The following is a 17932-nucleotide window of genomic DNA, read 5'->3' on the forward strand; positions in this document are numbered from 1 at the left end:
TCAACAAAGACGGTTCATCAACTACATTGCAAGAAGAAAAAGGAAATGGAATACATTTTAAACTACCAAAATAATAGGATCCACAAGAATTTATGTACAAATGCTATCCCACAACAACTAGATCTTCTGATAAAGTTCAAATTTTATATTCTCTAAATGAGATCATAAAAAGTGAAAAACTATCAAACTAAAAGATCCCCAACCCAATTATAACCAAATCTGATCCAGACCAACTGTTTCTTGTGCTGATAAAGTCTTTGGCCAACGTATGTTAAGTAGGGGTTTGACTGATTTGTTTGTTTTGTTTGGGTTTTTGAATGTTTTTGAACAATGTTCTGAATACTAAATGAAAGAAATAGCTGATACAATATAGAAAAATGCATAACACGTTAATAAGGCAATTAAGATAACTTTCTTTCACTTAAAAAGACCGATGTACATACCTTTAACTGAGCATTAAAGTCTGATACAAATTTTCAGCAGATAGAATATAAGAAATCAGCTCTAATAGTAGCTACAACTCCAAATACACCCTAGAGTTTGATACCCTTATTTCCAAAATGGAGCGATTGGCTGAGAATAAGCTGGAAATGAGTGAAAATGACCTCTAGAAGGTCTGCCCTGCAATTGATTGATAGAAACCTGCCCTCAACATAATAAATCTTCACTAAAATCCCTAATGAAGGTTACCAAATGCACATTGAAGCTATATATTGGTATAACCTGTCACCAGGAGAGATGGGTTTTCGTCGAAATCTCCAAATTCTTCAAGAAGTTTGCACTCCTCAAAGCTCTGTTGGTTGAACATTTTGTACACTTGGGGAAATATACAAAATTGTGGTTTCAACCACAGTGTGTGAGTAAAACTCTCCTAATTAAGGGAAGGCTCCCCCTATCTATATAAAGCTTAAAAAAATAAAATGGGATGGGACAGCAGTCTTTCTTCTTGCAAGAAAACCAATATCCTTTTCTCTTCACAGAAAAGTGATAGCAATTTGATATAAAACAGCAGTAACAACTTTTTGAAATGAAATGAGAGAAAGGAAATGAAGTTTCCTGAAAGCTCGAAGACTTCTGTCACTTCCTTTGGGACGGGACAGCAATATCAAGCTCAAAGTCTTGATTATGTGAAGTCCTATCTACCCTTTTCTGTACTAATTCTACTAAGAACAAATTATAACAGCAAAAAGACTGAAATATCTTATTCTTTCTACACAAGACAGCAAGAACAAGTGTGACCTCAAAGACTCACAGCTATCTCTCACAAAATCTACTTCTAAACTCTCTTAAAAACAAGTGCAAACACAAAGTCTTACAGCTTTTCTCAATAGAACTTCTACTTTAACTAAATTAATCTCCAATACTTGCAGTTCAAAGACTTCAAATCAGATTTGGTAAAGCTCTCAAAGAAACACTTACAAGAAAGGTAATATGAAACACAAACTCAAGAATGTAGCAGAAAGATGTAAATGATGTTCAATTTACAGTCAATATGCAAGTTATAATTCTATTATCTAATTTTGTATTATTAATTTCTTATTGTATATATCTAACTATCTTCTTGCTTGTGGCAGATGAGAGGAGCATTTAATATTTTCTATGTCCTATCTCAAGAATGCCACTTACTATAAGTATATGACAAAGGAGGCACAGTCAAGCAATGCCTTGATTAGTCATGACCGATCAAGACATTACTTGATCGTGTCTTTTTGTTTATACTAACAAAAGCATGTTACCGTAAATGCCAATCGATGATTATAACCAAAGTTCATCGGTGTATTAACCCAACACTAACAACCGATAATATATCGGTGGCTGTCAATGCTAACAGCCGATAGTTATCGGTGTGTTAGCCTTGACAACCGATAACTATCGGTGTAGACTAACACACCGATAACTATCGATGACTAATACATTGCCACCCGATATGCATTCCGATATACCTTATATGCAACCCGATATATATTATATGCACCCCAATATAATATTATATGTAACCGGATATAATATATATTCAATTCGGTATATATTAATCGGTGTCATCATTATTTATGCTTAATTGATATTCATCTAAATATAGGATTCATTAGATAGATGAACACGAGGAAGATACATAGTGTGATTATCAATAGATTGCCCATATGCAAATATAGAATGGCTATCAAGGATGAATTAATCGCTTGATGGTTTTATCATAGTTATCGATATGATAAATGATTGAATGAGAGACTTCATTTATCTCTCATTCAATCATTTATCTTACCGAAGCTATTATGCATTAACACTCCCTCTTAGCTAGGTAAGATGAATGTAGACAATATATTCAAGCATCATAATTTTATTGATAGTGATCATTTTAGTCATTCATGGGAATCATACCATCTAATCATTTGGTATGTACTATCACCTAAACACGTGATAGTGAAGTTCATCACATCAATCTTACGATTAATAGGATATCACCTAAGCATGTGATATCAGTATTGCCTACACACAATACTTAAGGATAATCATATGAGAACGATTAATTTCTCACCTTATCCTAGTTGTCATAAGTGCACTAACACACTACACAAATGTTTTATCACAACACAATCATGGCACACCCATGACATACCAGAGATCCAACATGATAACTGGTTTGGACATTATAAGATCATCACCTTATAATGTCCCCATACAAGTGTTCACTATCTTGAGAGATCGTCACCTCTTAGATGTGAACCCAGGGGATAGAATCCAAAAATTGTCCTAACATGACAAAGAGGTTTACACATTAAACATCTTATAGGTATGCAAATATAGATTACAAAGCAATTTACCTTTCTGTCATACTGTTGTGACCATTTCACACATCGCCCCATTTGAAATGGGGACCACCTCTATTTTGCTCGTTTTTCGCTCGCCTTTCGCTTCGTTTTTAGGGTTTTGGTAGTTTGTTAGTTGTCTGGATTAGGGTCAAGCCTTAGGGTTTCCATTTGATCTTTTCAGGCCAGAGTCCAGTCAGTCTTGAGAGCTTTTTTTGAGCTTCCTCTCGTAGGATGCAATTTTGAATGAAGTGAATTCGCCAGAATGGTCTATTTTCAATTGGAATTTTGAATACAGAGTGTAAATTTGTCTAAGTGTTGATGATGAAATTGTGAATTTTGTTCAATTGAGTAATTTTGACCAAATTTTGAGTTTTTTGATATTTGATCCCGGGCATTGGAAATGATTTGTTTTTGCCTTGTGAAGTGATTAAACTTGCAAAATCTTGATATTTTGACCTGTAGGAGCAAAATCGCTCCTATCCCTCAGTGAAGGACCGGAGCTCGTTTTCAAAAATCTTGCTGTCTCTGCAAGATCAAGATGATTTTTCAAGTGGAAATAGTAAAAGGAGGCATGATCTTTCCGTTGAATATAAATTGAAGAATTTCACGAACACGGAAATGCCCCAGGAGTCAAAATCGCTCCTGTCCCTCAGTGAAGGACCGGAGCTCAAAATCAAATATTGCCTTGTCCTTGCAAGATTTCAACAACTTGACGATTTGAAGAGGTCAAAGGAGATATGTTTTATCAATTGAATATAACTTGAAGTGCCTTCATGAAGGAAAATTTGACTTTGAAGCAAAATCGCTCCTGTCCCTCAGTCAGGGACCAGGGCGAAGTTCAGTGTAGCTCCCGTCCCTCTCCCAGGGACCAGAGCGAAATTCCTCATGAGGCATGTTTTGGGTAAAAAGCAAGCAAGTTTTAGATTTGAGGCAAGCAAAGATGGTGTAACGGATTCATTGAAGACCAAATTGAAGATTGCATGACACCAAATGAGACCTATATTGGCCTACGCGCTCCTGTCCCTCAGCCAGGGACCAGAGCGATTTTTGCCTTAGACCAATTTTTCACCAAGTTTGAACAAATTTCATGCCAAGAATAGGTGAAAGGGGGTACTACAAGACCATTGAAGATAATTTTTGAGGTTAGCAAAGTGAGATGAAGCCTACAAGAGCAAGTTCGCTCCTGTCCCTCAGCTAGGGACCAGGGCGAAATGATGATTATCTTGCCTTCCACTCAAGTTTAGACCACTCCAAGTCAAGGTGAAAGGTGGCAAGGACGTTTTGAAGCATCTCAATGAAGAACGAAATTATGAAGATCGCCAAGGATAAAGGAATTACACCAAAACACCCAATTCGCTCCTGTCCCTCAGGCAGGGACCAGAGCGAAATTTTCATAAAGGCCTAGATTTTAAGGGTTTAACAAGTATCAAGTGTCCAAGGGGATCAAAGGGACCTCATTCTACATTATGAAAGTAATTACAAGTTGATGGAAGCAAGCATGAGCCCAGGACATTGAATTTCGCTCCTGTCCCTCAGGCAGGGACCAGAGCGATATGCTCCATATTTGCCAATTCATGTAAAAATCATGCCAAGTCAGGATTATACGAGGTTGCAAAGTATCAAAGGTGTCTTAAGAAAACGATATGTAAAGGTTTCAAACGTCAAAGGGTCATCAATTGAACCAAGGGACCTATATCGCTCCTGTCCCTCAGTCAGGGACCAGGGCGATTTGCACAAGATCATTCATTTTCCTTCAAAATCGAGACAAGGCAAGGATACACAAGATCAAGGACATCATTTAGGAAGCAATGAACAAAGAACAAAGGTTGAAAGATAGCAAATTTTGGCTAGAACTTCAGGATCGCTCCTGTCCCTCACCAAGGGACCAGGGCGATAATGGTCACAAAAGGCACTCATTCACACGAACAAGTCAATCAAGTTAGTCAAGTTTGAAATTCCCAACAAAAATGCCAAATTCAATGTGGAGATGGAGGTTTTAAACGTCAAAAGCACAAGAATCAAGACCAAATTGAGATTTCGCTCCTGTCCCTCAGTCAGGGACCAGAGCGTTAGGTTTGCATTTTTCTACCTTTTTGAAATTCTTGGCGCTAAAACATTTTTTCAATTTATATTAAATGCTAAAATCGACAAATTCAAAAATTCAATTAAAATAGCATTTAATATAGCGCAAGACATTAATTAATTGATTTTTTGCCTTTTAAAATCGAATTTGTTAATTAAAAAACGATGGCAATTAATTAATTAATTATTATTTTTAATAAAAATGGAGTGCTTTTATTTTACAAAGGTCGGCCTTTGTCATTTATTTAAAAATCGTTTTTAATTGCCTCATTTTATAAAAGTCGGCCTAAAGGTGAATATGAGGTGAGCGCTTATAAAGGGAGGTGAAAATTGTTATTTTCACATTATCATTTTATCATTTCATATGCGATTTGGAGTACACAAAAGGGTGTGAAATTGTCATTCAAGGAGAGGTGCGAGTTGTATTCAAGGTGGTGCGAATTTCATTAAGGCAAGGTGGTGCGAAGCATTATCAAAAGGAGAGTACGTGCGAGCTTTGGTTAGAGCTTGCCAAAGACATTAAAGACTACGTCAAAGACATCCTCAAAGGTGGCGAAGTTGCTAACTTGAGAAGAGATCACGTTGAGGCCATCTAATTTCAAATTTTGCCCAGGCGATTTTCTTCATTTTGCATTCTAGTGTTAGCTCTCAAGAGAGGTATGGCGATATGGATTTACTGTTTTGAATTTTGAATTTTAGATCATCATAGCTTCAAATTTTGAATTTTGAAATTTTGAATTCCTCTAGCTCAATCGTTTTTTTAGGAAATGATAACTCTAGGACTTATCATGAGGTTTCCTAAAATTTACTCTCTAATCTATGTTATGTATTGCAAAATCTAGTTACTTATTATGAAATGTTGTGTAGGTATGGCGACCCCGAAGGCGGGAGCATCCACCAGCCGTCCAGCTCTTATGAAGGAAGATCAAAAGACCGAAGAAGTGGAGACCAAGATCGTGTCGAAGTGGAGCAACATTGGTGATACCAACTTGGGCAACTTCAGCACGAAGAAGTTTCGAGAGGTCCCTTACATTGGCAAGCCATCACCTGTCGCCCGGAGAATAATCAAGAGTGGCATCATTAAGGCGGCCGGCTTCCCTCCAGCAGTTCAGTGCCATGAGTTGATGATCGAGTGTGCTCGTCATTATGATCCTCAGTCCAGAACAATCGTGTCCAATGAAGGAAACACCTTGGTGTACCTTTCAGAGGAAGCTATAAGTGAAGCTTTCCATCTTCCAGAGCACAGAGACATGATATACAAGAGCATAGAAGGAGCCAGGTCAATGTACGAAGATGATCCAGATGCTTGTCTAAGCATCATTAACAAGAACTGGTTACTCAAGAGTCGTCCTCGTCTGAGCAAGATCCCGAACACACCACATAGGATTGATTTCCAGGAGGAGTACAGAGATTTGATCACAATGCTCAACCGAGTTACAGGAGCCCCTCACGCCTTCTATTTTGAGAAGTGGATGTTCTACTTCATTCAGGTGATTGTTCAGGGGAAAGGAACAATACATTGGGCTAGGATGATTGGCCATTGCTTGGACGTACAATTGAGGAGACTCAAGGCTACCAAGTCCTTCTACATGAGTTCATACGTCATATATGCCTTGATCAGAAGTTTTGAGTACGCAGGACTACCTCACAGAGGAGTGATTGGAAGAGGACCCGGCGAGGTCAGAGTTTGTGATTCCTATGTCCACTTGCATCATCCGCCAGGGAGCAACTACAAGCTAGTTAATGATACCTTCACGATGAACATCACAAGGACGTTGCAAGGTGGGATTCACAACAGATTATCTCAGGATGCACAGGAACTAGTGAAGAGGTATGGTGGTTGGTTTATTCAGTTTCCGAAGTTCACTTATATTAGGGTGCATGGATGTCCTTCACCTCCATACATGTTGCCGAGATATCCGACAGACAGAATTGTGTTACTTGAAGTAACAAGACAGTTGGCAGCATATGCGAAGGCATTCAGACACAGACATGAGAATGGAGTTTCGGTACCTATCATTTTGGGCAATTCAGTTGAGGTATGTCCTAATGCTTTAGCTATGGATGACGCAGAGAAGGAGTTAGCCTTGTATTCTTTTTCATCCTTTGCTTTGAGATGGGTTGATGTGCAGCATCAGAAGTTGAGAGAGCAAGGCATAGCTATGACTTTCACTTTGGAAGAGAAACCAGCTGAAGGTGGAGCTAGTGTGAGCGAAGGCAATCCTAATCCTAGAAATACAAGTGAAGGTAACCTTCGATGTGCAAGTGAAGGCAATCTCCATCCAAGAGGTTCGAAGAGGAAAGAAAGACCTGAAAAGAGGGAATCTTCCAAGAAGAAACAAGGGGCCAATCGAGATCGTTCATCCGGTACATCTTCGAGACCTGAGAAGAGGACACTTCAAGTGAAAGAATCTATGGAGTCGATGGTACAGAATGATAGGCAGGAAGAAGGACAGGCACCGCAAGGGTCACCAGATGGATCTCTGCAAGATTATGAGCTAAATGAAGATAGAGAAGATAACGAAATAACATCTCCTCCCAGAGAAGAAGAAGTATTGCATAAGGAAATTCAGGTCAAAGAGACAAGATCGGCCATCCCAGATTGGTTGAAGGAAAGATTAACCAAGGTGATCGTGATTGAGGACGAGGATAATGTAATTAATTTAGAGAGCCTTGTTGGACGTTCACAGGAAGTAACAGAGAAGAGGAAGGCTACCAAGATGTCCAGGATGATTAGAGATGAGACTGGATCCAAAAAACTACAGATAGCTACACCGGCAGTGAACAAGTATGAAGGGGAGATCCTAGCAGAGGAATATGATATAGAGACATTTGAGCTAGGACCATCCACCGCCGAGCAGACACTAGATGATGCCACCGATTCATTTGAGGCATTGAAAGACAAGCTTAGAGAAGAAATGGAGAAGAATAGAAAGCTTGAGAGAGAGGTCGGTGCATGGAGGACATATTTCAGTCATCTCAATGAGCCTTTGGGACGTCAGGATCCAGCTAGATCACCAGTGCAGGCACTTCCCCTTCAATCAATTAATGAGGCAAAAAGATTCAAGAATATGGTCCAGCGTATGAGTACTTGGATGGACAAATCTCATACAGTTGCCGTTGAATTTGTAACGAGGATGATGAAGACTATTCACAGGGCTATCCAGGTTCTTGAGATAATCCACAACTTGATGATAACAGTAGCCGCTTTTGCTCATACCAGAGATGTTATCATTCCTGTATTGAAAGTAATTAGACAAACATCGAGGAAGGTCTTAACACAGGAAAAGATCATGGATGGAGGACCTCACAGTTTGCTTCAATGGTCAACCTTACTCCAGATGAAGAGTGTTCTATTTGAGGACATTAGTACTAGATGCAGCCAAGTGGAGGAGGTGATCAATCCGATCCAGGACAGAGTATTTGAGGTACTTCGTACCATTCTTGGCAGGAGGATCGAGGTCGAGACAGATGTGGATATGCAGGAATTGGAGGATAGAATCAAGGTCATCTTTTGTAAGGACGCTAATATCACAGACGAGCAACATGATCAGATGTTTGCTACCATGCTCCTGATTGAAAGGACTAAGGAACTTGAGTTTACATGGGACGCAGCTCTTCTAGATGCATTCGATCAGGTCATCCACTTGGAAGAGAGTATGAAGAATCTTCCCGAGATTCCAATTGCTGAGATCGAAGGAATCGTGTCAAGATTCATTGCATATGCTAAAAAGGAACATTGGAAAGGGAATAAGATTCTAGATGAGAGGTTGTTATAGATGACATGGCACCTTAATTGTCATTGGTTTATGTCTCCTAGGTTTTTGTGCCAAATTTAATATTTGGCTATGCATTTAATATTGTTCAGTAAAAAGGAGGCCATTTGTAACAAACCCTAATTAGGGTTTAGGTGTCATGATCTTGACCATTGATCTGCTTTCAATCTGGACCATTCATTGTAATTGAGGATGCTATTTATACCCTCATTTTCATTTTATTTGGTAATAGTTAATAGTTAGATATCAGAGAGTTTGATGTATTAGAGCGATTAGAGTTTAGAAGCAATTTACTTTTTGTAGCAAGATAGAGTTTTGAGGAAAGGAATTCAAGCAATTGTTGTACATGATGACTTTGAAATCAATGAAATATTGAAGTTATGGTGTTTTGTTGCAACTTTCTTGGTTATCTTCATGGTTGTTCAATTTACTTGAATCATTCTCAATCAAAGTAGTGTGTTAATTCGAAGGACAAAGTGTGAGACTTGATCTTTGGTAGGATTCGCTTTCCAAACCACTAGCTTCTTGCTGATTGTAGGAACGCCTTGCGTGGTCAACTGGAGATATTTGAATCACTTAACCTTCAATCATTATTGTATCTTGGATATGTACCTTCGTGGTAGTGTCTTTGATCTTTGATGCGTTGAAAATCATTTTGTTACCTTAGAAGATCGCATCAATTTCAATTGAGTTGTTATTTTATGGCGAAATTGAAGTTGGTAGAATCTTGCCAAGTCTTGTCCACATGAAGTCATTCTTAGGGTTAGATTAGATTAGACCTCTTGCAAAACCCTATCCTTTTGTTATTTTTTTTGAAAAGCTTCTTTAGTTTAGTAAAACTTCGGAACGTAAGGCCCCTTGAGGACACAGCAAATCACAACGACCACTGGTGCTTATCCACACGTAGAGACCCTACTAACCAGAACATTGGAGTCATCCTAACTGATCCTTCATGCGAATCTTCAGCAATTAGCGACTTTATTCAAGAGAGGATAAGATGCCTTTGGGTATTTTATTCTGTGTATGATGGTGTACAAAATACACGTCAACACATACCTAAACCTTTTCTGAAGTGATCAACTTTCACTCTGGAAAGGGGTTTGGTCAGAATGTCTGCAGTTTGATCTCCTGTACAAACATATTCCAGTTGGATTGCATTCCTATCTACCATATCTCGCACACAGTGGTATGGAATCTCAATATGCTTAAATCTGTCATGAAACACTGGGTTTACTGAAAGTTTTATGCAACTCTGATTGTCACAGTGTATAATAGTTGGTTTCATAGGTTCTCCAAACAATCCCACAAGCAACTTCCTGAGCCATACTGCCTCTTGGGCAGCCATAGAAGCTGCAATGTATTTTGCCTCGGTGGAACTTTGAGCTACAGAAGACTGCTTCCTGTTGATCCAAGATATCATAGTTGAATCTAGACTAAAGCAACACCCTGAAGTGCTTTTCCTGTCTGTTACACTTTGTTGTGCGAATCGCACACCCATCCACGTCTTGGACAGGGACCCCCCGATTTGTGCCTTTATGTCTTTGCGGAAGAGGAAGGGGTATGAAGGTCTGAGTTGGGTCATGTTGGTGAGTGATGGAGTCTAGATGTCATCTTGATCTTCAAATGCCCTGAAATTTGGCTGTCTGGAATGTCCTAATCCTGAAATTTGGCTGAGTCTGGAATGTCCTGATCTTGAAATTTGACTAAGTCTGGAAAACTGAGGAATCCTCCAAAAACTAGAATTTGCAATATAACTCCTGGAGGTCCGAAACCACTCTCAAACATCCTGAAAGTATATATGGAATATAACTTAAAGAATAAGAAATGTCACTTATACTTAAATGCTATATTCCATAAAATGATCCTTCGACGAGATCTTGACAAACTCGCCCAAGTGCCCAAGCTCGCACTTCTTGAGGAAAGCATTTAAAATCACTAAAATGCCCAATTTCGGACCCTGGGGCAAAAAGTGAAAGTTGCAAAAAGTGCCTTTAGGTCCGAATTTCACTTAAAATGCCCAATTTCGGACCCTGGGGCGAAATTTGAAAAATGTTAAAAGTTGCAAAAAGCTCCTCTAGGTCTGAAATTCACTTTAGACCTCTAAATTCGGACCCTAGCTCCGAAATTTCAAAATATGATAAATCGCAAAAGGTGCTGAGAGCTTCGAAATTTGCAAAAGGATGGTCTAGGTCCGAAATTTCACTTAAGTTCTCATTTTTGGACCCTGGGGCGAAATGTGAAAAGCGCGAAATCTTGCAAAATATGTTATTTGGTCCGAAAAACACTTAGAACCTCCATTTTCGGACCCTGGAGTCGAGATTGAAAAAGCAATGAAATTCGTAAAAAGGGTTCAAATGCTCCGAATTTGCCAAAACGCATTTTAGTCCGAAGTTTTTTACGAATGCCGATAGGGTCCGAAAGCTTTTCTAAGTTGCAAAGCATCCAAGAACTCCAAAGTTTTTTGCAAAACGTCTAAAACATCCGAAATTTCCCAAAAGGTGCTTTAGGTCTGAAAATGCTTAAAAAGTTTGTAAGAAACCCCAAAAGCTCCAAATTTCGCCCAAAACATCAATTTCGGACCATGGGGCCGAAATTTAATATTTGGAAGAGTTGCAAAAACCCCCAAATGGTCCGAAATTTCATTCAAAACGCCAATTTCGGACCCTAGGGGCTAAATTGGAGAATATGATGAAATTACAAGAGCGATAAATGGTCCGAAGTTTTTTAAAGAGGTTGCGAAACACGTCCAAATGGTCCGAAAATGCCTTTGGGCACCAAAACACCTTGAAACTCCGAATTTGCACGAAGTGTTTAAAGGTCCGAAATTTCGAATAAAAGGTTAAAAATCGCGAAAACTCCGAAATTTGTAAAAACGTCTTGAAACTCCGAATTTGCAAAAGTGTTTAATGGTCCAAAAATTACCCTTCAGCTGGAATAAACTCCCCAAGGTCCGAAAATTGGATAAATTCGCCAAAAACGTTAAGTCTCCAAAATTCGCCATATAGCCCAAAGTCGCAACGCATAAGGCAAGCATTGGGATTCAAGATTGGTAAAATTCCCATTCCTCCAAAGAACACAGCGCAGAAAGTGTAATAGACAACAAAGCATGAAAAAACGCAGAGTTCGTAATTTAGAAGATGGAGACATGAAGTTTAAAGTCTGCAAACCCCCCCCCCAATTCTCCGAAGTTCGCCAAAAAATGCATGTGTTATGATTTTAAAATTTGCAGGAACTCTTCAAACCTCCAGAATCGCGCTATAAGAAGTTTTCAAAACGCCATAAACCCATTCAAAACGCCCAAGACTCCAAAGGTAAAATCATGCAGAAGTAAATCGCCCAATCACCATCAAGACCAAGGATCAGATTTCACATTCGAAGAGAAAGGAGAAGCATTTTCAAGATACAACTCACAAACAGCTTCTCAAGCCAAACATCGTAATTAAATTTAATGTTTGTTAAATTAAATTATTTAATTTTTCAAATTGATTTAAGGAAATAAAATTGGTTGATTGATCGCAGGACGTCTTTGCAGAACCAGGAAAAAGACCTAAAACGCAAATCAAGGAAGGATCGCAATTCAAGGCCAGGCGCTGAAGACTGGAAAAGAAAAAGATGTGCGAACACGTTGCAGGAGCGCGAGAGCAACCAAACATTGGGAACCGTGCCGCTAAACAAAGATGAAGTCCACCATCGGGACCAAAGACCAAAGAACACTCTGAATGCTACAAGTTTATGCCTTCTCGAGAAAAAGCACACAACTGGATTTAAGTCCAGAAATTCAGTTTTAAAACTGGAACTGCTTTATTGTAAACTACCTATGGGTCCCGTACAAGATATTTTTGTGGATAACTATTCCCAACCAACAAGAAGATTGGATAGACCTGAATTAAAGCCAAATAGTGGCAGGTAGTTGCGATAGTTGCTGGTTGGATAACTGAGAATTAATTCGGCATGGGTTAAAGCTGCCAACTTCTAGAAGGCGGATCAGGACCCTTGGATGCAGTCCATCCTAGCCTTCGATTCAAAATTGTAATATCTATAAAAGGCAAAGGCCTTTCTTTTGTAAAAGGTTAGATAGTGAGATAATCAGAGCTTGTTAGATAGTTAGAATTAAGAGTTAGAATAGGTTAGATTTTAAGTAGTAGCATAGAGATGTTGCAGAAGTTGTTGTAATAGGCAGCTGAAATCAATATATAAATATTAATTTGGTGTTTATTGTCTTGCTTTCATCCTGTTTGCATGGTTTCTCTCAGCATTTTAGATAGATCTTTCTATTTTGGGTGTGCAGGTATTTGATAGATTCAGGCTTATACCACTGAGGATATACTGATTGTGTATCCTTTTGTGTGGTTAACCTGAGCCTTCGATTGTGCTTAGTTCAATTGCAAGTGTCCGTCTGAGCTGCGCCAGAATTGGGTGCTTAGTTGTGCATCTCCAGTCTAAAAATCTTCCAAGTCCCTTTGAAGATTGCACCGTTCCTGCAAGGTTGTGAGCTATTCTGGCCAAGCAAGAATTGGTTATGTTGAATCTGTCTACCCGCATACCCGTGTTGTTAGTTTTAGATCTCCTAACCCTTTCCTTTTGCTCTTTATTTCGTAATTCGAGAATCACAACAGACTAGCTTGTTGCAAATCGTAGGTCCCCTTGTGTTTCCAACAAAACACATCGACCACTAAGTAATCCTGCAGTCACGACCTGACAATCAATACCTTGAGGTCATCCCCTTTTATCAAACCAAAAACAGGATTAGGGACTTCCTTATCTCAAGAGAGGATAGGATACTCAACTGGTTATTCTATTCTACGTTGGCCGTATGGAGTTTGCAGCAATGCGATTTCAGACACGTCAACACACTTCCACCCTAATCTGAATCTGTAAATCCATGTAAGTCTATCTCAACCTTCTTGTATTTGAGACCAAGGTTTAGAGTACCTTGTAGGTACCTCATAATGTGCTTCATTGCAACCAGGTGTATCTCCTTTGGTTCACACATATACTGACTTAGAGCATTGACTGCATAATAGATATCTGGTCTTGTATTTACCAGATACCTCAGGGACCCAATCATCTGTCTGTATTGAGTAGAATCAGTGGGTTGTGACTCTGTTGCTGCTTCTTTAAATTTATGTAAGTTGGTTTCCATAGGAGAGATCATGGGTGTACAATTTAGCATTTTGAATCTCTTCAAAATATCCAAAGTGTACTTTCCTTGGTTTAGTATAATGTTGTTAAAATTCTGCCATACTTCTAATCCTAGGAAGTAATGAAGGAGTCCTAAGTCCTTCATATCAAATTCTTTAGATAGATCATTTTTACATTGTTTTATGAGTTGATCACTTCCTGTGATTAATAAGTCATCAACATATAAGATCAAGATTAGAATATCATCTTTATTTCTTTTTTAGTACAAATTAGGGTCTGCATCATTTTTGGAAAAACCTAGTCCTGAGAGATAGGTGTCTATTCTTTCATACCATGCCCTGGGAGCCTATTTGAGCCCATAGAGAGCTTTCTTGAGTCTACACACATAAGACTCTGTGTCATGAATTTCAAAGCCTTCAGGTTGCTCTAGGTAGACTTCTTCTGAGATCTCACCATTTAGAAAAGTTGTCTTAACGTCCATTTGGTGTACATTGCATCCCTTTGCTGCTGCAATGGCTAATACAGCTCTTACTGAGGTATACCTAGCAACAGGTGCAAAGGTTTCTTCATAATCTATTCCTTCCCTTTGTGAGAAGCCTCTGGCTACAAATTTGGCCTTGTGTTTTTCAATACTACCGTCTACAGCATGTTTGATTTTGAACAACCATTTAGATGAAACCACAAATTTCTTGGTTGGTCTAGGAACAATCTCCCAAACATCGTTCTTCATAATGGATTGATACTCTTCAGACATTGCATCCTTCCATACTTGATGTTGAAGTGCATCTGATACATTGCTTGGTTCAGCTTTAGAGAGGTCATTCATAAGGGTAACATAGCTAGTAAATTTATTAGGCCTATTGCTTTCTCTGAGCTTCTTCTACAGTTTTGGTGGCCCATAGTGGTCTTTTCTTGAGGTTTTCTCTAGGTGGACTTAAAGTTTCACTCGTAGTTTCCTCAGGATTCTCCCTCTAAAGCTCAAGAGTGGGATCTCTATCTAAGCCAGGGTTAGCAATATGGACTTTAGGATCTAGAGAGCTTTTGGCTCTTTTGAAGGCTAAGTTTTCTTCAAAGATCACATCCCTACTTAGTTCAATGTTCTTTTGGCCGGGTATATATATTATGTAGGCTTTGGAGGTTTCACTGTATCCTACAAAGATTCCTCTCTTTCCAGAGGGTTCTATTTTTTCTCTTTTCTCCTTAGGTACATGAATATACACTAGACATCCAAAAATCCTAAGGTGGCTTATATCTAGTTTTGATTTTGTAAAGACTTCTTCAAGGGTCTTGTCTTCAAGATGAGAGTGAGGACATCTGTTTTGAATGTATACTGCAGTACTGGTTGCTTCTGCCCAAAGATTGATATTTAGATTCTAATCAAAAATCATAGCTTTGGCAGCTTCAACGATTGTCCTATTTTTCCTTTCTGCTATCCCATTTTGTTGAGGGTTGTAAGGTATTGTTAACTCCCTCTTAATCCCTGAATTTTTACAAAACTCTTTAAATAATTCTGATGTGTATTCCCCCCCATTATCAGTTCTAAGGGTTTTAATTTTGTTTCCTGAGTAGTTTTTTGTTAATGATTTCAATTCTTTAAACCTATTAAGGATCTCTTCTGATTCTTTGCATTTCAAAAAGTAGATCCAGGTTTTCCTTGAGTAGTCATCGACAAATATCACATAATACAAAAATCCCCCCAATGAATTTACAGACATAGGTCCACATACATCAAAATGAATTAACTCTAAGACTTCACTTGTTTTCCTAGTACTACTCTAAAAAGCACCCTTAGTATTTTTGCCTAGAGCACATCCTGTGCATGCCCCTGAATGATATTGTTTTAGCTTAGGTAGACCTATGACAAGGTCTCTCCCATTGATGATAAAGCTCTAAAGTTTAGGTGGCCTAATCATCTATGCCAAATTTCATTGGCATCTGTAGTTTCATGAATTAGGGCTAAGTTGGGCTCTGTGCATAGCTCATATAGGTAGCCTTGTCTTTGACCAATTGTACTAGCTTTCTTAATAGATAAGTTCTTTGGCCAAGCCAACACTTTGTTGTCCATGAATGTCACCTGTATCCATTGTCCTCCAGCGCTGATATTGAGACAAGATTCCTCTTAATGCCTGCAACATATAGCACTCCTTCAAGTTGTAATGATACACCTGACTTCAGTTTGATGGTGCAGTTTCCAACTCCTTTGACAGGGTGAGTGGAGTCATCTTCGATGGTTACCTCTTCATCATTTTCCTCTCTCATAAAGTCTAGTACTTCTCTGAATCCTGTGATGTGTCTGGATGAGCCACTGTCGATTACCCAGGAGTTCACTTTCTTTGATGTTTGATGTGTGAGTGCTAAATAGAGAACATACTTCTCGGAGTCCTCTTCCCTTTTCGATTTTCCTGATTTGGCAAATGTGGCTTGTTTAGCTCTTTCTGGACATTTAGCAACATAGTGCCCAAATTTGTCACATCTGTAACACTGAATTTGAGAGAGGTCCTTTTTGAAAGAATTCTTGCCATGACGACTCTTTCTCTTCCTGAATTGCTTCTTCTTGCCCTTTCTGTCTAAGTTCATAGTTAGAACTTGAAGATCTTCATCTATATTCTTTTGTTTGATTCCTTTCTTATTTTGCCTTGATTCCTCTTGGAGACAGTCAACCTTTAGTCTATCGAATTTTGGAAAGTTGTCCCTTGCACTGATGCCTTGGACGAACGTTTCCTAGATACTAGGCAACCCATCTAAAGCAATGAGGGTTAATTCTTTGCTTTGGATCTCATATCCAAGGGTTGCTAGTTCATCCCTTAAGTTAGATATCCGCACGAAGTAGGCGTTGACTGATTCTCCTTTCATCATGGTTATATGATTTATCTCTCTTTTTAGAGCCATGGTTCTACTGGCATTGGATATCTCAAAAGCGTCTTTAAGTGCTTTGAACATGTCGAATGTTGATTCATGTTTTTTTATAATGGGCATAATATTGTTCCTTACCCCATCAACTATTATTTTGATAGCCTTATCATTTCCTTCTCTCCAAATTGATTGATCAGGTTCAGTCTCAGGTTCTTTGGATTCAGTCTTTACGAATGATTCAACTTTGTTATCTTTTAGTATCATTTCACTTCTGAATTTCCATGCGGAGAAATCGTCACCTCCTGCAAGTTTGTCTTCAAATCTGATAGCGCTAGCCATTGATAGGATTGTGATGTTGAATATATACTTGATTTTAATTTTACGTAAAATTGAACAGCCTCGGGTTCGATTTAACTATAGCTCTGATACCATGTAAATGATGTTCAATTTACATTCAATATGCAAGTTATAATTCTATTATCTAATTTTGTATTATTAATTTCTTATTGTATATATCTAACTATCTTCTTGCTTGTGGCAGATGAGAGGAGCATTTGATATTTTCTATGTCTTATCTCAAGAATGCCACTTACTATAAGTATATGACAAAGGAGGCACGGTCAAGAAATGCCTTGATTGGTCATGCTTGTTGCAGATGAGAGGAGCATTTGATATTTTCTATGTCTTATCTCAAGAATGCCACTTACTATAAGTATATGACAAAGGAGGCACGGTCAAGCAATGCCTTGATCGGTCATGACTGATCAAGACATTACTTGATCGTGTCTTTTTGTTTATACTAATTACTTGCTTTCTAAAAGATGAAAAATTACAATAGACCCCCCAAGTATTTATAGGAGGGGAGTCATGAGAAAAAGGTGGGAGGATCCTAACTAACTTGAGAAATTCTCTCAACCACCAAGACTTTATCAATAACTAACTATGACTTATTCCAACTACAGTCTTAACTGAAAACAACTTGTAATTGCCTTACATGTAATTAAAAAAGTGCAAGTAAAGACTTGTCTTGCAATTTACAAAAGGTTTTTACATGTAACTTGTCAAATGAAAAACTACAACTAAGAGATTACAATTCTGGAAAAATACAACTTAGTGTTGTAAAACACTTAAGCTACAGACTGTGAAGACATGAATCCTTTGAACTTCTAGATGATCATTCGCAGCTCATCAAGATCTGGTTCATTGGTATTTTTGGCCAAGATCATGGTTTTCACGATAACATCGCTGCAACGAAGGATTGTGGCATTA

The 17932-nt window shown here is 38.5% G+C and overlaps 1 protein-coding gene across 2 annotated transcripts in view; it reads right to left on the reverse strand.

Moving 5' to 3' along the window:
* The window catches only part of LOC131034248 (uncharacterized), a 310534-nt gene that overhangs the window by 130530 nt on the left and 162072 nt on the right, over positions 1-17932 (reverse strand). The window lies entirely within an intron of this gene.

Source organism: Cryptomeria japonica, chromosome 3 (assembly GCF_030272615.1).
Source record: "Cryptomeria japonica chromosome 3, Sugi_1.0, whole genome shotgun sequence".
Lineage (NCBI taxonomy): Eukaryota > Viridiplantae > Streptophyta > Pinopsida > Cupressales > Cupressaceae > Cryptomeria > Cryptomeria japonica.